We start from the raw sequence: 6738 nt of genomic DNA on the forward strand, positions 1-6738 counted from the left end.
CAACTTTGTGTATACCGCCTTCCAGATGTTTCTCTAACTAGCAGCTGGTAAGCAAAACAAACGTCCTTTAAATTGTTCCTTCTACTCTGAAGAACGGTTTTGTCGATCGGGACATATTAATAACTCTGTAAAAGATTTTTATTTTAAAATAGAAATAAAGATTTTTAATTTCAAAATAAAAACACTTTTAAAATAACTATGTTATCTTTAATGTTGTCAATGGGATATTCTGAAGAATAAAATGAGAGCTTGAAAATATTTTTGTTGGTGGATTCATAGAAATATTTCAATGCATAGGTAGCCAGAGAAACATCTCTACTATAATTGTTGTGTATTTTCTTTTGTAGACAAAATGCGATTAGGATTTAAAATCAGCCTGTGCTTCATGTCACTACTGTCAGACTTGCTTTATTTTTTCAAGGATTTCAGCTTAGTGAGTGTGTGTGTGTGTGTGTGTGTGTGTGTGTGTGTGAATGAGAGAGAGAGAGAGAGAGAGAGAGAGAGAAGGAAAGAAAGGGTCCCAAAAGGAAAGATGTTTTCTTGACAATAAAATGTTAGTTGGTCTAGTCATGGTCTAATGCTTATTACTTTGCTTTTTATTGTAACTAATTTGTTTGAGTTCCTTCCAGTCGTACTTTTGCCCATGCAGAAAATGAAGAGGGCTTTGTGTTTGTGTGTTCATTTTGTTTGGTCCTTACCATTCCTGCATTTGTTTGCCAGTTCTGTCTTCTGTCAATTCGATTCAACTAATATTTGTTAAACACCATAAAGTGTCAGAAACATTCAAATAATGGATAATTCAGCACATGTCTTTTCTTTGTGGCAGCACAGTTGTTCACCCTCAAATGACTGGACCTATGTCTTAGCTTTAATGGTCACCCCATTTCACAGTCATGTGTCAAATCTGTAGTCAGCTCTTGTGTTCTCTGACAGTTTCAGTTCGCTATTATCAAAGACAAGTGAATCATACAAGAAACATGCCTCAACAATATCCCTCTAGAGCATAATATCAGAACTTAGAGATGACAGATTGCACAGTACAAGTGCTCTGCTGTAGGTTATAGTCACTTATTTGTATGTTTTTGCTCTCCTAACAGATTGCTCACACCTTGAGGGGAATCATTGCACAGGACTAGTAGTTGCTTTTCAGAACTGGGAGGCAAAGATCTAGCAAGGACTCTAGCTTGAATTTGCTCTTTTACCTTTGGCAAACCAGTTGTGCTTTTTACACCTCGGATCTTTGACCTCTAACACAAGGGAGTTGAATTATAGATTTGTCTGGGTATATTCCCAGGAGTGGGGTTGCTGGGTCATATGGTAACTCTATTTTTAGTTTTCTTAGGAGCCTCCATACTGTGTTCCACAGTGGCTATACCAACTTACATTCTCACCAACAGTGTAGGAGGGTTCCCTTTTCTCCACACCCTCTCCAGCATTTGTTATTTGTAGACTTTTTAATGATGGCCATTCTGACCGGTGTGAGGTGGTGCCTCATGGTAGTTTTGATTTACATTTCTCTAATTATTAAAAAGATATATGCACCCCTATGTTCATAGCAGCACTGTTCACAGTAGCCAAAACATGGAAACAACCTATATGCCCATTGACAGATGAATGGTTAAAGAAGATGTGGTACATATATACAATGGAATACTCCTCAGCCATAAAAAAGAATGAAATAATGCCATTTGCAGCAACATGGATGCAACTAGAGATTATCATACTAAGTGAAGTAAGTCAGAAAGAGAAAGACAAATGCCATATGATATCACTTATATGTGGAATCTAAAATATGACATAAATGAACCTATGTACAAAACAGAAACAGACTCATAGACAGAGAACAGACCTGTGGTTGCCAAGGGGGAGTGGGGAGGGAGAGGGGTGGACTGGGAGTTTGGGGCTGGTAGATACAAACTATTACATTTAGAATGGGTAAACAACAAGGTCCTACTGTAAAGCACAGGAACTATGCTCAATATCCTATAATAAACCATAATGGAATAGAATATAAAGAAAGAGTGTATATATGTTTATAACTGAGTCACTTTGTACATCAGAGACTGGCGCACAACATTGTAAATCAGCTGTACTTCAATTAAAAAAAGAAAAAAGTGTAAAAAAACAGTAAAAAATTAAGTAAATAAAACAAGGGAGTTGACTCAGCCCAGAATTGTTCACTATTGCCATTATTTTTTAACTTCTGATTACTGTAAGATGTAAAGGCAGAAACCAAAGATATTCCAAAGCCACTATCACAATACCTAGCACATTATAGTGTCCAGTATACATCAGTTGAGTTGAATTGGATTTGGGGGGTTAGAATCTTGGACGGAACACTGATGTATAAGTAAAAGCAGAGCTACTTATATCAAGAGAGGGGTAGGCAGTACAACAAGGTATGGAGTCAAGGCCCTCGGTCCACCCCTTATCTGTATCTGCATGTCACCTGCCCAGAGGGGCGCTGTAGAAACCATAGGGCTTTAGGGAACACAATTTAAAAATCAAAGAACTTAATAAGCTTATAATTTTTTTCTGGCTTGAACACTCTGATTCCTCTGTTAACTTGGAGTTGTCCCATGAGGATAATATGGAAAGATCTTAAGGATGTAACATTATGCCATGGGGTGGGTGGTGTGTTGGGGTGGAGAACCACACAACCATTTTATATTTCTGAACAAATGTCCTATCTATGGATTTTATTATCTTTCTCTACAGATATTTTCTTTTATTATAAGTTAGTGTGGGATGTGTTTGAACAGGGAACATTTTTCTCAGCTGCTTTCTATAACTGTTGAATTGTCTGCTTGTGACTCTATAATCACAAGCTTTTATAAACGGAGTTAATTTACTGAAGAAACAGGTTATTTTGATGCCATATTGCTTTTGAAGTTACCTGAAATCATTTGATAACCAGAACCTAGGAAATGTGGCTCTTTGACCTATTAATAGTGAACTGCTTTGCCAACATTTAGTGACTAACCTACTTATTTAGCTATTAGGAGAATAAAAATCTGTTAAGATCATTTTAGGCAAGACATACAAGTATTTGAGGTTAATCAGAGTGATGTCAAATCTTTGAGAAGAATTTCAAAGTGATTTATCTCATCTTATTTCCCCAACTTTCCTTTCCCCTTCCTTCCCATCCCTGTGTTAAATATTAATGAAGATGAATGAATAATGCATTCAGTTAGTTATGAACAAAAGCTACTGATCCTATGTGGGGTTGGTCTTCCAAACAAGGACTCTTAAAACTCATTCCTGTTTTTCGGAGCTGGGATGCATCATCCGTTTGCACTGTGTTTTCTGTTAAAGAGAGATAGAGGTGAGCTTCCGAAGCAGATTGCATTCTTGAATCCTCTGGTGATGAGGATTTGTGGCCACAACTCCAGGCACAGCTGTCTAGATCAGCCTTCTGGTTGTCAACCAAACTGGCATGTCCTCCTGGCAAGGAAGGAAGCCCGCAAAGCAAAATCATTTAATTTTTCAATCAATTTCAGCAACCCTTAATTGATCATTTCTGTACTTCTCACAGAGTGGAAGTTGCAGTGACAGATTTCACAGGGACCTGGGCATTTCAGTCAGAGAAGGTGAGGAGGGAGTCTTTAATGAAGGATCACTGACTATTTGTCTAAAGTCCAGATAGTCTAGTTAGCTAGGAATGAAGGAGGCAATGGGAAACCTATCTTCAAGATACTGAATAGCCAACTCTTAGATCTGTACACTGATCATTGATAAATTGATAAGTGCACAGAGCAGTAATGTGTAGAAGCTAAAAATCAAAGACAGTATATCATGCAAATTAGCAATAAGTACTATAAAATGTCATGGATAATAGTAATAAGGGGTTCTGACTAAATGAAAAGTATTACTTAAAATATAACTTGGTGACACTTTTATGCATGTTTGAATATGCAGCTTGTATTTGGAGTAATGTAATGCCACGTTGCTGCCTCATTTATAGGAGATGTATGTGAGAAATACTTAATCTAATTACTAAATTATGGGTTTTGAGGCAATGTGATCCAGGGTAGGGAAACTAGGAATGGGATTAAGAAGAAAGAGGCAATATTATGCCCCCCCCAAAAATCATTGAAATGCACGATACAGATATCATGTGTAGCTTTAATTAACATAGAGAAAAGGTAGGGCACCCTTTAAAAAGGAGAGCAAGGTGAAAATTGAAAACATTTGGTGAAGTACAATCGTCCGTTCTTAAGGACTGACCAATCCTGACTCTGTACTTCAACGGTCTCATGTGCCTGCCAATTTGGTAGTGTTATAGTTCACTCATGTATAATCTAGGAGCTTTTCAACTTGCCTGAAGGTACTACCTGCAGTATGTAGGTCATTACCTGGTAGAACGCCTTGACACACTACTCAGAGAATGAAAACTACGTGGGAAAATAAACTGTGTTCTATCCTTCAGTTTATGCAGCATAACTATAAGTCTGTATTATTATTGTTTTTCAGCCCCTCTGACTGATAAACCACCCAAGCTTCTGTATCCTATGGAAAGTAAACTGACAATTCAGGAGACCCAGCTGGGTGAGTAATTCCTTAATTCTAGTTAATACACTTTTCTCGTTACATTCTGACTGTTAATAAGCCTAGATTGTAACCTGGTGTAATACTCTGAGCTAAGCCCATGTTTATTTAAAGGGAGCAAAATTAGAAAATACCAGCAAATATGGCGTATTCCATCCCCCTGGTGCGTGCATTAGGACCAAGCTGGACATATGGATGTAAAAACTCATGTGTTAGTTAGATGGTTGTTGAAAAATTAGATGGACTGAAGGGTTTGCTGATGGTATTATTTTGTCATTTTATAAGGCTTGAATTTTTGGGTTATTTAAATTTATTTTACTTATTTATTTATTTCTGGCTGCGTTGGATCTTCGTTGCTGCGCGCGGGCTATCTCTAATTGCGGCTAGCGGGGGCTACTCTTCGTTGCAGTGTGCAGGCCTCTCATTGCGGTGGCTTCTGTTGTTGCAGAGCACGGGCTCTAGGTGCGTGGGCTTCAGTAGTTGTGGCATGTGAGCTCAGTACTTGTGGCTCACGGGCTGTAGAGCGCAGACTCAGTAGTTGTGGCGCACGGGCTTAGTTGCTCCGCGGCATGTGGGATCTTCCCCAACAGGGGCTCGAACCCGTGTCCCCTGCATTGGCAGGTGGATTCTTAACCACTGCGCCACCGGGGAAGCACTTGAATTGGTTTTAAAACAGGCAGTGTGGCACTGTTTGACTTATAATACCCAATAATATGTTAAAATACAATTTTTTAAAATTGGGGGAAAGGGTAGAGATTCATTAAAGTAAATGACACTGTTACAGTTAAAAATCATTTTTATCCAGCCAAATATAATGGACCTTGTGATAGTTAAGTTATGGATAATATATTCATAAAATGTGAGTGAGTGGCTTTTGGTTAAAGGACTGAAACATAAGAATATGTACAGAATATTCTGCCTTGGTAAAAATATCTAGTCCACAAATAAGAATTTTAACATATTTACCTTAGAGTTAAGTCTAGAATTTCTTAGTCTGATTTATCTATCTATATTCAGTTATACCAAATTATGGGAAATTTCCCCTCTTGTTTATAAATATATACAGCACATTCAATTATTTTTTTATTTGAAATATGATATGCATGTATGTATATATCATAAACTTTAGCAGAAAATTAGTTGTTTTTAGTGGTTTGATATAAAAGGTTATCAAAAGTATAATTTAAACCATATATTCATGTTTGTTAAGGAATTTTTTCTTACATCAACCATTTGAAAGTAGAAATGCATTTAATGAATACAACCAAAATAAAATTCATAGTCCATCCCTTATGTTATCAATGTTATTATTGTCACTGGGGAGAGAGTTTAAATCAAAATTGTAAATCTGTCTTCAAGATGAAGATTACAGATCTGATAATCTTTACTAATAGCACATCCACAGTTATAGTGCAAAAAGATAAGATGATGGTTTTAGAGACTATAAAATTATTGTAGTCAACAGATTTCCAGCATTGGAAATATTCACTCACTTTGAGGCATGAACATATGTAATTTTTATACAAGTCAGGGTATTAATGTTTCTTTGATGATAAACCTAAGGCTTTGGATTAATTCCATATACATGCAAGTAGTTTTATAATTGTCATTATTTTGAGATGGGAGACTACAAGCAGCACTAAAGCCATGCTGTATATGAAACAAACGTATTAAAATTGTATCGCGCTCTTTACTCATGCTATGGTATATTGAGGTATATTAGATGTTATTGCTACTTTGAAAAGAAATTTTGAAATATAAATTTTCCTAAGCGGCCATTCTCATACAGACCTTTCAATAATTCCTAGGAAGATATATTTCTAAGAAGTTATGCAAAACTATAAATATCTTGGACCAAGAGGGAGTGGTTTATTGTCCCAGTTATCTGTAATGAGCATAGCCAAAATGATATTAATTGTATCTCTTTACTTGAAAAAATGATTCAAAAAATTTTACAATAGATGGTTGCCCATTGGGTTTCCTTATATTGTCCCTGAATTTGGAATATATTGAATTGTTCTGTCTTCTAAAATGTTTTACAAAATGGAATAAATAATTTGTAAAGCTTTCCTTTTTTTCAAAAATTACTTTTTCTTGAACAAAAATTATAAAAACAAATCAAATTGAAAATGTGAAAATTTCTTATGCAAATTGGAAGGTTTGGCTGTATATTTGTTTGAAGAAAGATGG

This window comes from Neophocaena asiaeorientalis, unplaced genomic scaffold, assembly GCF_003031525.2.
Source record: "Neophocaena asiaeorientalis asiaeorientalis breed wild unplaced genomic scaffold, Neophocaena_asiaeorientalis_V1.1 scaffold895, whole genome shotgun sequence".
Taxonomy (NCBI): domain Eukaryota; kingdom Metazoa; phylum Chordata; class Mammalia; order Artiodactyla; family Phocoenidae; genus Neophocaena; species Neophocaena asiaeorientalis.